The sequence below is a fragment of the Arachis ipaensis genome, chromosome B10 (genome assembly GCF_000816755.2).
Source record: "Arachis ipaensis cultivar K30076 chromosome B10, Araip1.1, whole genome shotgun sequence".
Taxonomy (NCBI): domain Eukaryota; kingdom Viridiplantae; phylum Streptophyta; class Magnoliopsida; order Fabales; family Fabaceae; genus Arachis; species Arachis ipaensis.
Window position 1 is genome coordinate 44,657,977 of NC_029794.2, and position 19,499 is coordinate 44,677,475.

The following is a 19,499-nucleotide window of genomic DNA, read 5'->3' on the forward strand; positions in this document are numbered from 1 at the left end:
CAAGTACTCTTGTACAACTCAAGACTCAAGATGTTCCCTGGCAAACTTAAATCTAAGTGGACTGGTCCATATTTGGTAACCAAGGTTTTTCCTTATGGGAGTATTGAATTGCTGGACGAAGTAACAAAGAGTCAATTCACAGCAAATGGTCACAGAGCAAATCTGTACTTAGGAGGATAGTGGGACAAGGAAAAAGAGGTTCAGAGCCTACAGCCCTCTTAAAAAGAATGAAGGGTGACAAGCTAGTGACATTAAAAGAGCGCTTGTTGGGAGGCAACCCAACCTGAGGTAATTTTCTTTTCATAGCCTTTTCAATAAAAATGTTGAATAATTGGTATGCATTGCAAGGAGCTAAGTTTGGTGTTGCACACCAAAACAATTTCAAGGAGAATGAAGGATTCTAAGTTTGGTGTTCCACCAAAACTTTATTTAAAAGCACATTCTCACCTCCTGCACAATACTAGCTCCAAGCAATCAAACAGATTATTCAAACACTTAACTGCTTTCTAGTTTTAACTCCATAACCTTTAGAAAGACTTAACTAAAAGCATGCTTTGTCCCCTGCATCTTTAATTCAATAAAAGAAATGTTTAGAATGTGAAGTAAGATAGTTCTTTGTTAGCTGGAAGTACAACAATAGTGAGTGGTGGTATGAATGTATGATTGTATGATAGCTCACTTTTAGTGAATAAAAGAACTAGACTGTCTCCTTTTAAATAGAAGGTAGCTCACTGTCTATGAATCTCAATAAAATAAAAGTCCTAGGTTAAAAAGAAAAACAAAAAGAGAAAAGAAAAAGCCAAAAATGGTAACAGAACAAAAGAAAAATAAAAAGAAACAAAGCTAGACACCAATAGCTTGAACCTTAGTTATTACAATAATTCGTTATATAATAATATGTTCATCACTATTTAGCGAAAACTAGTGCCAATTATTACCCAAAATCATCGTTTATTGCTATTATAGCAGCAATTGAACTGATAATTTAATTGTGTATTTTATTCTTTTTTTATTCGGGTGCATCTCACTTTCTCTGTCCAAAAAAAAATTTTTTTGGATTGAAAAATTTCTCCGATGAATATGAATTATTGTTCAAATTTTTTCTCCTCTAACTCGTAGTCGAAGTATAAACATACACTTCATTATCATAAAAAACTCTGCAATCATTGTAGACGAAGTCGAATCGATAATAAATTGGGTGTGTGTATTTACAAATAACAGTATATGATGATTAAGTCGATAAATGTTACATGTACTATAAGAAATAAGAGGTTTAGTCACAAAAAAAAATTGTAGTTAAAGTTTGTAAAAACCAAAGTAATAATATATTGGTCACAAAAAAATATTTGTGGATAATTAGGAAGTTGCATTTTCAGTTTGTTATGGTTTTAGAGTTATTAGCCACAGTTTTAAACATCATAGAAACCTTTGAAAAGTCACAATATAATTCTACCACACTTCATCTGTAACTAATTTGTGCAGACCAAATTTTTCAGCCATATTTTTTGTGTGGCTAATGTCAGATTATTTAATCACACTAATTTATACTGTAAATAATAATATTTTGTTTCATTAGTTACTTAATAGCATGGTTTTGAGAACCGGATTAATCGAAAATTGATCTCCTAACTAGTTCGGTTGAAACCGAAAAACCGTTTGACAAAAAATCGGTCAAACAAACAGTTAATCGATGAACTGGTTGAACGAGATGATTTTTTATGGTTTTTACTATCTTTTAGTAAGTCTTCAACTATCATAAAAGTTAACACAATGAGCGGTTATGGATCAAAGTGATAGATAATATTGAGAGTTGTAAAATCTGGATAGATCATAAATAATTAATTAATAAATTAAAAGTGAGCTGAAAGGGTTAAAAATTTAAAATTTATAATTTGAAAAAAATTACCGATGAAAATTTAACTTAGAAAATGAATTTGAGTGCAAAAATATAATTAATTCCAGAAAAACGCGTACTGGCATTATAATTAACTGCACAGACTTAAGTCTGTCCAGTACTGCGTATGAGAAAAGTAACAATGTAGGATTGACAAGAAAAATATTTAAAGTAAAAAATCAAAACACTTAAAAATTTTGGCTCTAGGTGGGTCCAATGTGCAAAAATTACAAAATTGTCCATCACTTAAAAGCCACAAGCATGACTCACCTCCTTTCACCAAAAATCATAATCACTTCACTTTGAGAGAGGAGAGCCACAAAGATAAAAGATAAGAGAAGCTCTAGTTACTATTCACCATCTCCATTCAATTCCTCTTTTCTCTCAAACTGGAACTCTGATCGAAGACTCGTTTATGGCCAAGCGATCTCCTCTTCATCCTCTTTGATTCTATATGACTTTTGCTCCATTTCATGTGATTTTTGAGTTTGGAGTTTGAGGTATTGAAAATTCGTGACTTTGATGCTTTAGCGGAAGCTCAAGCATAATTTCTAGCGGGCATTTGACCCATGATTATAGGGTACAAGGTAAGAAAACTCAACCCCTTCATTATCCCTAGTTTTGAGTGAAAATTCTAGTATAAATACTTGATAATTGGTGTTATTAGATTGAAATGGAGTAGCTTGGGATGCTTGGTTTGATTTGGTGCGGTTTGGGTGCGCTACTAGATTGGAGGAGGATCGGGTGAAGCTTTGGTTGCATTGATTAAAGCTTATGTGTGATCAGAGAAGAGACTCAAAGAATTTGGTAAACTACCGTCAATTAAGATACATGTCTTGGTTTCATGTAAATTTTATGTAACGTTATGTAAAAACCTAGGTTAGATGATCCTAGGTTAGTGATTAATTGGAATAATTGATGTGGTTCATATTGATGGCTTAGTGTGAATAATTAATGTGGATTGGTGGTTGAATGATGGTGTGTTGTGGCATGATTTTAAGAGATTGAGACTTGATGAGCAATATGTATATATAATTAAAATTGGATGAAAATTGTAGTTTGATTTATTATTAATGGTTATTGAATGAAAATTTTGACCAGAGGCCGTGATTAGGTGAGATACACCCTTTTTGGTAATTTATGAGTCTCAATAGAGGTGTTAAAAAGGTAAAATTATATTGTGGTGGTGATTTTGAATGAATAATGGTAATATGTTATGAAATTAAATTGGAGTTGGTTGATTGGGCCTTGAAATAACTAGGATATGATTTCGGATTGATGATTGAGTATAGAGGGTACCTAGGATTGATTTATGTTAGTTTTGAAAGTGGTAGATTTGAAAACTTGTAAAAATGACATTATACAGAATTTAGGTAAAATTGAGGTTTTGACCAACTTCGATGGGGTATAATTTGGTGCTCGAAACTTGAAATTAAGTGAAATATATTTCGAATTAAAGGTGGTGATGAGATCTTTAAACCGTCCAATAACAGAAGAAAATAGAATTTTGTAGCAAAAGTTATACATGTTTGAAAATGTGATGACAAGTCATCTTAGTATAGTTTCACTAGCTTTTTTCTTTTGTTTTCAATTGATTTTATGCACTTTCTTGAGCCATAAGCAAGCCAATTGGATAAAATTTTATGTTTCCTTTGATTCAATCAACCATGGATAAATTAATGCAATTTCATGAGATTTTGTGCTATAATTTTCATATATTATGAAAGAATAACAATCTCATGATTTTGAGCATAGCTTTGATGTGCTTGGTTGATTGATGATAGGTGAAAAGAGCTTTGAAGAAGGTTGAAGAAAGAAGAAATGGCAAGGAGCAAGAGAGAACAAAAAGCTTGAGCAAAAGCTTGCCTCAAACTTTAGCTCAAACTTTTGGAAGAGTTGAATTCACCCTGGAGAAGAGCAAAAGCTTGCGCCAACGTTTGACCTCAAGCTTTTAGGCAAACGTTGGCGCCACAACAGCCTGAAGGGGGATACTTCCAACAAGAATAACTTGAGTTGTAGATGTCCAATTGAGGTGATTCCAAGTGGGTTAGAAAGCTGACATTCAGAGCTTTCCAACCATATATAATAGTCTATAGTTGGCATAAAATTTACAACGTTGACAAGAGGACAAAGTAGCACCCCAAGAGGCATACAAGAGGGATCCACGTTTGGCTCAAAGTTTGACCTCAAACTTTGGCTCAAACATGGATGACAGCAAGGAAGGCTAGCTGATATGAAAAGTTTGAGTAAAAGTTTGACCTCAAAATTTTACTCAAGCTTTTCCGGTTCATGGCCCGGTTCACAAGTGGGTTTCTCTCCAACTCCAAGAGCAATCAACAGAGGCTTTTGTCAACCCAATTTCATCAAGAGCAAAGGCCCAATTCAAGGCTTGAAGATCATTTGAAGAGAGTGTATAAATAGCTTAGAATTTAAGTTTTTAGGGAGCTTTTTCCGTTTTAGTTTTGCAAGAGTGATTTTGGGAGAGTTTTCGGTTGAGAGTATTTGGAGGTTTTGAGTCTTGGGGGAGGGGAATTGAATTCTCTTCCTCTTAATTTCCTTGTTTTCAATTTTATTTACACTTGTCTTGAATCTTGGGTTGAAGAATTGAGGAAATTCTGTCTCAATCTCATCTTGAGATCTCTCTCTGTTTTGATTTACTGCATCATTAAGAATTTGCGATTTACTTCTTTTCTTCTACTGCTGGATCTTTACTTTTCTTGCAATTGAATTCTGAATTTGGATCTAGGAAGGCATTGAGATCTAGACTTGGTTATCTAGTCTCTTAGGTCCTGAGATCTGAAATTTCCTTTTATTTCTCTGTTGAACGCTTCTTCAAGCAATTTACATTTTCTATTTGAGATCGACTGCAATTAAATTCATCTTTTACTTCCCTGCTTGTTGCAATTTACTTTTCCTTGTTTAATTCTTGCAATCCCGATTCCCAACTCCTTTTATAATTCAAGCAATTTACATTTCTTGTGTTCTAAGTTTCTGCCATTTAATTTCTTGTTCTTTAAGATTCAGCACTTTTATTTTCTGTTCCCTTTACTTTACTGCAATTATCCCCTCCCTTTAATTTTCATGCAATTTAGTTTCAGTCAATTACAAATCACTCAACCCAATCTTGATTCGCTTGACTAAATCAACCACTAAACTAAAATTGCTCAATCCTTCAATCCCTGTGGGATCGACCTCACTCACGTGAGTTATTATTACTTGATGCGACCCGGCACACTTGCCGGTTAGATTGTGTGTTTGCAATTCATTTTTCCAAAAATACACATCAAAATGGGTATTGAAAACTGAATTATGCAAAGTTTGTAGTATTTTTGGCAGAGACAGGTCCCACGCATACGTACGCATGACCCTTCATGCATACACAGGAGGGTCGCGTATGCACGAATGTGAATTCTTGCATGAACCGAGCTAGGTTCCGCGCGTACGCACAAGGCATGCGTACGCACCACTGCACAGGATTTTATGAAATGTTGATTTTTAACTGTTTAGCCTTCTCAGTCTGTTTATAACCCCTTTTAACCTCCGTATGGAGTCAAATAAACAAATGTTAATCTTTGAATACACTGGGGGAGGGAGGAATATAATGGATTAAATTGAATTATTCCTGGATCAACCTTTGGTTAAGAATGTCATGGGGATGGTGGTTCGTCCCGCCTTCGGTGAGGAGGGTGGTTAGTCCTGCTCATGAGTTAATGAATAAACTGATAAACTGATGGGGTTACTGTATATGAGAACTTATGGAATTGATCGAAAATGTGATTAAAACTAAAGATGATTATGAATTCTGATGTGATATTGAGCCCAATCTCTTGAGGACGACGATACGTAGCGCTCATTTGATATGTGGTGGATAAAGCTCAGTGGGCACGGGCAGCCAACCGACACATGAGCTCATGGCCTATTTAGAAATAAACATACATCATGTGCATCTAATTACTATTTTTTGACTTTGTATATTAGTGTAGCTTGCCTATTTGAATACTTTTGTTTGACTATTAATTGTAATGATTGTTGTACATGCTCTTTGATTGTATTTGTCTTGCATTGATTATTAATTGTGATTCTTACTGCTACACTAAATACTGAGCTGAGGAATTATGACATTGGGAATGAATGTGACTGAGAAGAGATAAGGATGTACTGAAAATGACTAAGACGAGAGATAGTTACAGAGCTGAGAATTTAGCAAACTTAACCCTGTGTGGATTAGTGAAAACCGTAGGCTTGAACTCAGTTAAGTTGGAGATTAGAATTGCCTAGAGGGTTCATATTTCTTTATATAGTATTTACTTGGAACTATTACCGTACTAGGAACGTTCGGGTTCTCACTCGTTGTGGAATTTTCTGTTTCAAATACAGGGCGCGATGAACCTCGTTAAATATATAAGATTCTATTGGCAAAGCGAATGGGACTTTCTTTTGAGATTTTATTTTGTCACTCATAAATCCCATATTTAGGGTTTATCTTGTGTTGAATTTAGAGGGATTCATCAACCTTTCTCCCATTTATCCAATGAAATAGCATGGTTTTGTAAATTCTCCTTTAATTGTGCTTAAGAGTGAAAATATACTTTTTGGGCCTTAATTGTTTAATCTTAATTCACCTTGATTCCATTAGATGCCTTGATATGTTTGTTAAGTGATTTCAGATTTAGGAGGCAAAGATTAGATCAAGGAAATGAAGGAAAAGAATGTAAAAATGGAGAAATCATGAAGAAATGAAGGAATCGCAAAAGCTGTCAAGCCGACCTCTTTGCACTTAATTGGCCATATCTTGAGCTACAGAGGTCCAAATGATGTGGTTTTAGTTGTGTTGGAAAGCTAACACCCGGGGCTTCAAAATGATATAAGATTCGCCATAGTTGCCACACGTATGGTAAGGCGTACGTACACTATATGCACACACATCGTTGCTGCCATATGATCCACTTAAAGCAATACGTGGCCAGCAAATTCTAAAGCCTTGTGGGCCCAATCCAACTCATTTCTGATGCTATTTAAGCCAAAGATTGAAGGGGAATTAACATACTTACACATCTATTTATTAGTTTAGTTTGATTTTAGTTTTATCATGCTTTAGTGGGTTTCAAGAGAGAGAAGCTCTCTCTTCTCTCTAGAATTAGGAGTAGGTTAGATCTAGATTAGGAATTCTTAGATCTAGGTTAATTTCATGCTTTGATTTACTTTTCCTTTTTCAATTCTTCTTCTTTTACCTTTCCTCTCTCTACTTTAGCATTTAATTCATGTAATTCTCTACTTTTATGTTGATGCACTTTTATTCTTCTATCCCTCTTTCAATGCAATTTATGATTCATGTTCCTTTATTGTTGATTTGATTTGTTGTTGTTTAATTCCTTGCAATTGAGTAGTGTAGATTTACTTTTCTTGCTATTTTACTATGTTTTACTTTTATGCCTTCTAAGTGTTTAATAAAATGCTTAATTGGATTTTAGAGTAGATTTTAGTGCTCTTGGCTTGGGAAGGTAACTTAGGAACTCTTGAGTTACTAATGTCCAAGTGATTGACGGTTGGGAGCCATTAATTCTAGATCTCACTAATTGATTTGGTGGAGAACTAGGACTTATGGACTTGGATTGACATAGCTCACTTGATTTTCCTCTACTATTAGTTAGGGGTTAACTTAGTGGGGTTGGTCCTTGCCAATTCTCATGTTGTGGTTAGTGATTAGGATAGAGATCCTTGACCACCAACCTTTGCCAAGACCTCTTTAGTTGTTAGTTTATTTTCATTTTCATTTACTTTTCATGTCTCCTATCAAAAACCCCAAAACATGCTTCATAACCAATAACAAGACACTTTATTGTAATTCCTAGGGAGAACGACCCGAGGTTCAATACTTCGGTTTATAAATTTAGGGGTTTGTACTAGTGACAACCAAATTTTTGTGTGAAAGGACTATTGCTTGGTTTAGGAACTATATTACAACGAGCTTTCAATTGTGAATTCTAAACCACACAAAAGTCAAATCATCAAAATGGCGCCGTTGCCGGGGAATTGCAATGGTGTTATGTTATTGGTTATTGTATATATGTGAATATTGTGAATAAGGTTGCCTTTTGCTTCTTTGTTAGTTCTTACTAGCTTTTAGGATTTAATTTTCTTGCTTCTTATTTGATTTTATTTTTATTTTCTCTTGCTATCATGAATTCTCACTTTGGCTATGAGTGTGATTACAACTATGTTGTAGGTAATGGGAGCTACCATGAGGATGTGTATCAAGGATGGGATAATCAAAGGTGGGAAGAGCCATATGCATATGACCAATCTTCATGGCAACAACCTCCACCAATGGACTATGAACGAGAGCCATTCTATCATGCATACCAATCCAATGGTTATGGTGAATCCCCTTGTGACTTTCAAGAACCACCACCATATGCCTATGAGCCATACCCTCAACATAACCCTCAACCATACTCACAAGCCACTTTTCACCAACCACCTTCATATGACCCTCATCCATATCCACCATTACAACAACCATATGAGCCATGTGAACCACATATAGAGCCACCACCATCTCAACATCACCACTTCCAAGAGTCACCCCCTCCATATTATTACCAAGATGAATTTTACTTTCCACCACAACCTCCCATGGAAGATTACTCATGTCCATCAATCCAAGAGCCATATGATCCTAATCATATTATCCAAGAGGAACAAGAGTCAAGGGATCATCTCAAGGAAATATTGGATCAACTTCAAGCAACCATGGAGCGTGTTGTGCAACAAGTGGAAAGAGGGGAAATTATTGAACCACCACAACTCTACCAAGAAGAACCACCATCCTACTATGAACCCTTCTCCCAAATTGATGAACCCTTCCATCCACCCCATCCTCCAATGGATGACATCCTTGATGTTCTTGTTCAAGGACAAGAGGAGATGAAAAGGGATATGCAACAATTCACGGCCGTCTTGGACGAGGTGGTAAACCGGCTAGCATCCCAATACTTAACTACTCAAGGAACTCCCATGGCTACATATAGAGAATCAAATGAAGAGCACAACATGAAGGAGAGATTGGTGGAGAATGAGGGAAGTTGCTTTGTATTGGAACAATTGGAGGAAGCTACAATTGTTGAAGAAGAGGAAGAAGTGGTTGAAGACTTAGGAGATGCAGAACCACCTTGGGAACATAGAGTTGAAGAAAACCCCTCCAAGATGATTGAAATTGATGCTAGGGAGGAAAGTGCACACCTTCCAAGGCATATTCCATATGAAGACTTGGATGGGATAGAGCAAGAATTGAGTTCCCTTGGTGAGGAAGATCAAGCATCAAGTCTTAGTGGTGAAGAATCCTTTGAGCATGAAGAACCTTCTCCCGTTGAATTTGAAAGCGTTGTGGAGGTAAATCTTTCTCATCCTCCCATTTATGATTTGAGTAAGGGAAAAGGCTTAGGTAGTATTGTTGAACAAAGGATTACATTTGAGAAATCTTGTAAAGAGGTGGAGGTCCTTAGAAAAAGGAGGAGGGGAATTGAATACGCTTTGTCAAGACCCTTGGAATCACCTTTACCTAGGTTGCCATCTACACCTTCATTTGAGTGGATGAAACTCATTTCTATTAGCTTTATTATCCCACTTGAATATGGTTTGCTTGAAACGGATGGCCAACTTAGGATGCTTTGTGGGATGAAGCGTAAAAGAAAGATGTTTCGTGGGTGGCGTTGCAAGTCAAGGCTCATTATGGTTGATGCATCAAACATGAGATATAAAGGTTGGAGTAGTGCTCACCTAGATGGGTCTAGAAGGCTTGTTGGTCACGTTATAGAGAATTCACCTTGTTCACCACCCGGTTGGACTAATAATGATGATCAACTTCAAGACAGTTGTGAAAATAAAGTGTGGGATCCCGGATCACAAAAAGAGGATCAACTTTGGGAGCCCCAAGCTTGTGAAGAACTTCATCAACACTTGGTACAATAAATAAGAAATCTTGGGGCACAATGGAGAACCAAGCATTGGTGGGAGTTCAAGGGATAGCTTCAAGCACAAGCCACCTTGAGAGGAGCTCCCCATAAGTCCAACTTAAGGACAATAAACATAAGTGCTAGATGGGAGACACCCCACCATGGTAAACTCTTTTCATTTTTCTCTTTTGTAAATATTGGTAGAATAGGTTTGATTTCATTTTTTGTTTAGTTTGTTGAGTTTAATTGGTAGTTTAGTATGTTAAATAAGGTTTTAGGATGTTTTGGTAGCTGTTTGGAGGTTTGGAATGATTGGAATGGTGTAAAAACATAGAAAAATTTTTGAAAAAAAAAGGTGCACCATCCGCGCATACGCGCACTGCGTGCGTATGCGTGCATCAAGCGTTTTCGCAAATCCGCGCGCATGCGCCATCTACGCGTACGCGTGGATTGAGAAATTCTACCCCTAGGCCAAAATTCCGAGAGTTGTGCGAATGCTGCACGCGCCTTGTGCCTTTGGCACAAAACCACTGATGCGTACGCGTACATGATGCGTACGCGTCACTCTCACAAAAAAAAAAAAAAACATCGACGCGCGCGCGCCATGCGCGCGTACGCGTGGATTTGCACCATGTTTTTCTTATTTCTCCTTTCTCCTTTCTTCTTCTTTCTTCTTTTCTTCTTCTTTCTTTCTACCTTTCTTCTTTCTCTCTTGAAAAAAAAATTTGTTTCAATAAAATTAAAAAAATTAAATAAATAAATAAATAACTAAAATACCAAAAAAAATTTTTTTCTTTTCTTCCATTTTCTTTTATTGTATTTGCTTACTTTCATTCATTGCATTTTAATTTTGATTTTATTGCTTGTTGTAGTTTTCTTTTTTTTAAGTTTCTTATTTTAATAATGGTGTTGAATTTTCTTATTCAATCGTTGAGAATTTCTTGCATTATTTTGGTGCCTCTTGACTTGTTTGATATTGTTGGGTGATGAAACTTTTAAATCAATGCTTAATCTTGTGTGACTCTTATGTCTTTGTGCATTGATATGACCTCATATTGTCTTTCATGACCCACTTCTTCTTATTTGAAGTTGATGTTCCATATGCTCTTTATGCTTTGACTCTACTCTTGCATCAAACATTAGTTGATATGCCCTTTGCCTATATTGCTTTCTCACTTACATGCGTAGCTAACATGTAGTGAGAACCATACTCTTATTTAGCATTAGCCCCCGCCTATGCTCTATTTGGTTTGATATCTTTGTTGTAGGCTTAATTTTCTTTCTTTTTCTCTCCTTTTAGGTTGGCCACCAAGAAAGGAGGAAAAGGAAAAGCTTTTAAATGGGGCAATAAACAAGTCATCCGCACAATCTTTTGAGGAAGCTCATCAATTGTAGCAACCCGTCCACTTTGCTCTTCTTTGCATGCACCGAGGACGGTGCAATCTTCAAGTGTGGGGAGGTTGTTCGACCGATCTCCATGGGTAACAATTTCCTTTTCAACACCAAATTTTTTTTATTATTTTCTTCATCAGATAGTTGTTGCATCGCATGTTAGGTTGCATGTTAGTTAGAATTTGTACATATTTTTACTACTTCTTTCCTATTAGGACTACTTGGTTAGGGTGATGATTTCTTTTCCAGGAAATTATTTTTAGGGCAACCTACCAATTTGAAAACCTTTTGTTGAACTTGCTTGAAAGAATTTATTTTGGAAAATGTTTTGAGCTAAGAACACAAGCTTGTGAGATTTGAGCCTAATGGTGTGGTTACATCTTATAACCACTTATTTTCCCTTCTTGTATGCATTATTCTCTTTCTATGATTATAATCTTTGATTTGTTTGATTCTTTATATCCATTATTTTGTGTATTCATGCATTTATATGATTGAGACCATCATTTCATTTAGCTCACTTACCCAAATAGCCTTACCTTTTATCTTCCATTGTTAGCCACTTTGAGCCTACGATTAACCCATTTGTTCTTAATTTTAGCACATTACAAGCCTTAAAGCGGAAAACAATAAAAGTCCTTAATTTGGATCTTTGATTAGCTTAGGCTAGTGTGTGTGTGTAACATTCAAGTGTGGAAAATCTTGGGACATTGGGTGAATAAAAGGATAGTTTTGTATTTTTGTTGTAAATATTGGAAATTGGGTACATGCTCATGTGTAATGAATGTAAAACCTTATGCATTGATGATCTTGTATATAGAAAGAAAAAATGAGAAAAAAAGGAAAAGAAAAAAAATAATATGGAAAAGAAAAGAAAAAAAATAAAAAAAGAAAGAAACATAGAAAAAGAAAGAAATAAAAGGGGACAAAATGCCCCAAAGCAAAGCTCAATAAGGGTCAATACATAAGTGTTGTAAAATGAAAAGGAATACATGAGTATGTGAGAAAAAAAATGGGTAGTTAGGTTAGCTTTGAAATTGTATAGGATGTCATAGGTTAGGTGGGAAGTTTAAGCTTATCAAAGATTCAAATTTTAAGCTCACTTGACCATATATACATCCTACCTTGACCCTAGCCCCATTACAACCTAAAGAAAAGACCTCATGATACTTGTATGCATGCATGAAATATATGTCGATTGTTAGAAGAAAAATAAATCTTAGAAAGCATGATTAGGGGAGAATTGAGAGAATCGACCCTACACACTTGAGTGACTAGAGTGCAAACACTTCCGGTGAGAGTTCGATGCTCAATTCCTTGATTCCCGGCTTTCATGAGCGTTCTTCTTGCAAGTCTACTTGAACTCCATTTTTATACTTGAATTGGTAGGATTCATGAATCGTCATATGATCTTGGCCCTACTTGTGCATGTATGTCTTGGAGGATTGATTTATTTTTAACCAAGTAGGTAGAATCATTTTGCATTTAGTTGCATTCACGTAGATAGTTGCATATAGTTTAGGGTGCATTTAGTTAGATTTCATTGAATAAATGTTGATACCCCTTTGCTTTCTCTTGGTTTAAGCATGAGGACATGCTTGGTTTAAGTGTGGGGAGGTTGATAAACCCCATATTTAGGGTTTATCTTGTGTTGAATTTAGAGGGTTTTGTCAACCTTTCTCCCATTTATCCAATGAAATAGCATGGTTTTGTAAATTCTCCTTTAATTGTGCTTGAGAGTGAAAACATGCTTTTTAGGCCCTTAATTGTTTAATCTTAATTCACCTTGATTCCATTAGATGCCTTGATATGTTTGTTAAGTGATTTCAGATTTAGGAGGCAAAGATTAGATCAAGGGAATGAAGGAAAAGTATGTAAAAATGGAGAACTCATAAAGAAATGAAGGAATTGCAAAAGCTGTCAAGCCGACCTCTTCGCACTTAATCAGCCATAACTTGAGCTACAGAGGTTCAAATGATGCGATTCTAGTTGCGTTGGAAAGCTAACATCCGGGGCTTCGAAATGATATAAGATTTGCTATAGTTTCTACACGTATAGTGACGCGTACGCACACTGTACGCGCACGTGTCGTTGCTGCCATATGATCCACTTAAAGCAATATATGGCCAGCGAATTCTAAAGCCTTAAGGGCCCAATCCAACTTATTTCTGATGCTATTTAAGCCAAGGATTGAAGGAGAATCAACATACTTACACATCTAGTCATTAGTTTAGTTTTATTTTAGTTTTATCATGCTTTAGTGGGTTTCAAGAGAGAGAAGCTCTCTCTTCTCTCTAGAATTAGGAGTAGGTTAGATCTAGATTAGGAATTCTTAGATCTAGGTTAATTTCATACTTTGATTTACTTTTTCTTTTGCAATTCTTTTTATTCTACCTTTTCTCTTTCTAGTTTAGCATTTAATTCATGTAATTCTCTACTTTTATGTTGATGCACTTTTGTTCTTCTATCCCTCTTTCAATGCAATTTATGATTCATGTTCCTTTATTGTTGATTTGATTTGTTGTTGTTTAATTCCTTGTAATTGAGTAGTGTAGATTTACTTTCCTTGCTATTTTACTATGTTTTCCTTTTATGCCTTCTAAGTGTTTGATAAAATGCTTAGTTGGATTTAGAGTAGATTTTAGTGCTCTTGGCTTGGGAAGGTAACTTAGGAACTCTTGAGTTACTAATGTCCAAGTGATTGACGGTTGGGAGCCATTAACTCTAGATCTCACTAATTGATTTGGTGGAGAACTAGGACTTATGGACTTGGATTAACATAGCTCACTTGACTTTCCTCTACTATTAGTTAGGGGTTAACTTAGTGGGGTTGGTCCTTGCCAATTCTCATGTTGTGGTTAGTGATTAGGATAGAGATCCTTGACCACCAACCTTTGCCAAGACCTCTTTAATTGTTAGTTTATTTTCATTTCCATTTACTTTTCATGTCTCCTATCAAAAACCCCAAAACATGCTTCATAACCAATAACAAGACACTTTATTGTAATTCCTAGGGGGAACGACCCGAGGTTCAATACTTCGGTTTATAAATTTAGGGGTTTGTACTAGTGACAACTAAATTTTTGTATGAAAGGACTATTGCTTGGTTTAGGAACTATATTACAACGAGCTTTCAATTGTGAATTCTAAACCACACAAAAGTCCAATCATCAAAATGGCACCGTTGCCGGGGAATTGCAATGGTGTTATATTATTGGTTATTGTATATATGTGAATATTGTGAATAGGTTTGCCTTTTGCTTCTTTGTTAGTTCTTACTAGTTTTTAGGATTTAGTTTTCTTGCTTCTTATTTGATTTTATTTTTATTTTCCCTTGCTATCATGAATTCTCACTTTGGCTATGAGTGTGATTACAACTATGTTGTAGGTAATGAGAGCTACCATGAGGATGTGTATCAAGGATGGGATAATCTGTTTATCTTTCCTTCACAGGCTCCTGGTTATGTTATTATTCTTCAAGTAATATGTATGTATATTCTTTTTATGTGTCATAAGGCCTCACCACCGTTGATTTACAACTATTGTTGCACAAAACTGGCTCCGCAGAATTTGCATAGATAGACTGGCAAGTATACCGGGTTTACCAAGTAATACCTGAGGTGAGTCAGGGTCGATCCCCACGAGGATTGTTGTTTTGAGCAAGCAGTGGACACCTTGTAGATCTTAGTCCGGAAGAATGAAAAGATGAGTGTTGTTTGAAAATGCATAAAATAAATAAAGATAGAAATACCATATTGATTTGTGAAAACAGTGATAGACGAACAGTTAAGGATTCAGAGATGCTTTGTCATTCCAGATTAATCTTTCTTACTGTCTATCTCAATAGCTTTCTGATTTATTCAATGGCAGCCGTAAGTGATTAACTCATGTCCTTTCATCAAGTTAACCTCCGCTACTACAGCAATCCACCGCGTTGAGATGACTCATGTCCTCTCATCAAGCCACCTCTAGGTTTCTCACTGTAGCAGAAGATGAAGCTCTAAGCAAGCCACTCCCCTTTACGATCCTACTCAAGGTGCCACAGACAAGGCATACCTTTCGGATCAAAGAGGGTTGCTTCTCTGACTCTAGCCTTAGCGCCATAGAGACCTTACGCACCCAAAGACAACGGAATTATATATCCCATATCCAAAGCTGCTCAGATGCTCTATACGAATCTGCAATGCAAACTCTAGCTTTAGTTCAACGTTATCCGGGTTAGGAATCACATGGAACCCAAGTAGAACACGGGTGATTGTCACGGGTCACCCTCAATTCATGAGATGAAGAACAAGAATGCATAAGAAAATAGAATCAGAATTGTATTGAAAGTAGAACAATAATATTATTAATCCATGAAACTCAGCAGAGCTCCTAACCCTAAATTAGGAGGTTAGTGACTCATGCTGATAGAAAAATACAATAAAAGGTTCGAATGGGCAAGAGTTTTCTAACAAGGTTGAACTCTTGTATATATATATATATATTAATCTAATGACTAAGGATTACAGAAATAAGATAAACTAAGTTGATAGTGCAAACATCCATTTCTGGGGCGCACTTGGTGAGTGTTTGGGCTGAGCTTGAGTGTCTCCCACATGCTAGGACTCCCTAGGGGATTTGAACGCTCGCTAGGCGCCCTCTTTTGTGCGTTGTACGTTGGCCACCCCCTTTTGGGCGTTGGATGCCAGGAATGGGGCTGGTGGCTGGTGTTGAACGCCAATTTTGGGCCTTTAAATCTGAAGCAAAGTATGGACTATTATATATTTCTGGAAAGCTCTGGATGTTAGCTTTCCATATCCGTTAAGATCTTACTATTTAGACTTCTATAGCTCCAGAAAAGCCCTTTCGAGTGCATAGAGGTCAGATCCTGATAGCATCTGCAGTGCTTTCTTTGTCTCTGAATCAGACTTTTGCTCCAGCTCCTCAATTTCAACCAGAAAATACCTGAGATTGCATGAAATCTCACAAACTCAAAGTAGAATCCAAAAATGTGAATTTTGAAATAAAACCTATGAAAAATTAATAAAACTTAAACAAAACATAATGAAAACTATATGAAAACAATGCCAAAAAGCGTATAAAATATCCCCTCATCAGAACACCAAACTTAAATTGTTACTTGTCCCCAAGCAACCAAAAACAATAAATCTCAGAGTTTTCAATGAAGCTCAGTTTCAATTAAATGAGCGAGACTAGTAGTTTTTTGCTTCTGAACAGTTTTGGATCTCACTTTCCATTGAAGCTCAGAATGATTGACATCTTTAGGGACTCAGAATCTAGATGATATTATTGATTCTCTTAGTTAAGTTCTTTTTTATTCTTGAACAGAACTTCTTTAGAGTCTTGGTCGTGACCCTAAGCACTTTGTTTTCCAGTATTACCACCGGATACATAAATGCCACAAACATTTAACTGGGTGAACCCTTTCGGATTGTTACTCAGCTTTGCTAGAGTCCCCAGTCAGTGATGTCTAGAGTTCTTAAGCACACTTTTTGCTTTGGACTACAACTTTAATTGCTCAGTCTCAAGTTTTTTACTCTACACCTTCACACCACAAGCATATAGTTAGGGAACTAGCTCAATTGAACTGTTCAGGCTAAGATATTTCTTTTAAGCCCTCCTAACCATTGATGCTCAAAGCCTTGGATCCTTTTGCTCTTACCTTTTGGTTTAAAGAGCTATTACCTTTTTGCTCTTGCCTTTTGGTTTAGAGAGTTATTGGCTTTTTCTGCTTTTTATTTCCTTTTTTTTTTCACGTACATACTTTTGTTTTTTTTTTTTGCTTTTTTCTGCTTTTTCTTCCTTGAAGAATCAATATTTGAATTTTTTAGATTACCAATAATATTTTACTTTTATCATCATTCTTTCAAGAGTCAACATTCTTTACTCCAAAATCAAACATGCACTATTCATTCATACATTTAGAAAGCAAAAACTATTCTTAATAATTAAATTCGAAATTTATGTATAATTACTGCTTCTAAAAAAATCAAAGTTTTATTAAGTTCAATGAGATGATAAGAGGAACATTTTATAGCTAATTAGAAAACAAAAACTTAAATTCTAATAATACTCATGCACTTCTTAAATTAAAAGACAGAAATTTAAATAAACATAAAAATTTAAAAACTACTAGTGATCATGTAAATCTAAACATAAGAAATAGGAATTAGAACAGCCACAGAAATAGGGAGGTGGAACTCAACCACCTTAATCATGGGAGGCATTTGGCTCTTCAGGGGACAATTTCTAACGCTTTAGTTCTTCTAGCTCACACCCCTGCTTTTCTTGTTCCTTGACCAGTTTGCAAAGCATGCTAGTATGATCTTTTTGCTCCTCTCTTAACTGATCCAAGGTGGTTTGCAATTGTGCCACAGATGCTTCCAGCTGGGTCCAATATTGAATTGGAGGGATCTCTTGAGGCTCAGACGCCTTCCTTTTGGGTGGATCAACTGGTACTTGGGAGCTTTCCATCACCTGTTTGGTGATTGGGCTTTCTACTGGGATAAATGAGTCTTTGTTAATCATGACTCCAGCCTTTTTACACAAGTGGAAGATAAGGTTAGGATAGGCCAATCTGGCTTGAGTTGACATCCTGTTTGCCACTTTGTATAGCTCAAAATGGAGTATTTGGTGGATTTCCACCTCATTCCCCATCATAATGCAGTGAATCATCACAGCCCTTCTGATGGTAACTTCAAAGCAGTTGCTAGTAGGGAGTATGGAATGCCTAATGAAGTTCAACCAGCCCTTAGCAATTGGTTTGAGATCTACTCCTCTCAGTTGGTTTGGGTTATGATGCACCACTATTTCGTAGGGCATTCTATGCTGAATTTAGGGGATTTTATCACCCTTTTCCCACATTTATTCCATGAAATGACATGGTTTCATGTATTTCTCCTAATTTGTGCTTAAATGTAAAAACATACTTTTTTGGCCATTAATTGGTTAATTTTAATTCACCTTTGATTCCACTAGATGCCTTGATGTGTGTGTTAGTGATTTCAGGTTGAAAAGGCTAGGAATGGATCAAAGGAATGAAAAGAAAAGCATGCAAAGTGGAGAAACCATGGAAAATCAAGGATTTGGGATGTACTCATCGACGCGCATGCATGATAGATGCGCGCGCGTGAAATTAAAGTCGCATGGCGACGCGTACGCGTACATGACGCGTACACGTGGGAAGCTCGCACGTGACCTCATTAAAGTGAAAACGCTGGGGGCGATTTCTGGGCTTCCTGATGACAAGTCATCCTAGCCTATTTTAACTAGTCTTGTTCTTTTGTTTTCATTAAGATTATGCACTTTCTTGAGCTACAAGCAAGCTAATTGAGTAGATTTTCATGTTTCCCTTGATTGAACCAACCATATATGAATTCATGCCATTTCATGAGGTTTTATGCTATATTTGTTGCATATTATGAATTTATTGCTTTCAATTTAAATTACAATTGTCTTGGATCTTGGATTGGAGAATTGAAGAAATTCTGTTTCAATCTCAATCTTGGATCTCTCTGCTTTATTTACTGAATTTAAATTTCCATCACTTCACTCACTGTACTTTACAAGTGTTCCTCAATCCATCTTAATTGAAAGAATCTCTGAGCATAATTCATTTCTTGCTTTGGGACAAGCAAGCTTTAAGTTCGGTGTTGTGATGACAAGTCATCCTGATTAAGTGAGGTGGCAATTTAGATCAAGCACTTTTTCTTTAATTTTTGACTACCCCACTAACTGTTTGAAGTTTTGTCTCAACCGGCTACACTCAATTTTCAAGAGAATCACTGTGTTTTCTATTGATTGATTCATATGTCATAGGAAAGAAGAGCAGCTGAACCAACAACCAACACTCATTTGAGACACCACAGAATGCAACTTTGGAGGAAGATACAATGAATTTTGAAGGAGTGAAGGCAGTCATGAATCAAAGCAAACAGCTACATCAGCAAACTCAGCAACAATTGGAGTCATTGGCCAGACAAATTGATTTTCTCCACTCCACCACAGTGAATGAATAATTTCCACCATGGAAGCCACACTCTTATTTCAGAATGAGAGAACTTCAACATCAGGAACCAAGGAACTTCAACTCCAACAACCAACTCACTAACCAAAATACCTACCACCCACCACCCACATCTCACAACCCACCACAAGCACCACCTGAACCTCAAAGACTCACCAACTTGGAGACCTTGATAGAGCTTTCCTTTTGGAATTTTCATAAGAGTTTTCGGAGAGCTTTTGTTATTGAG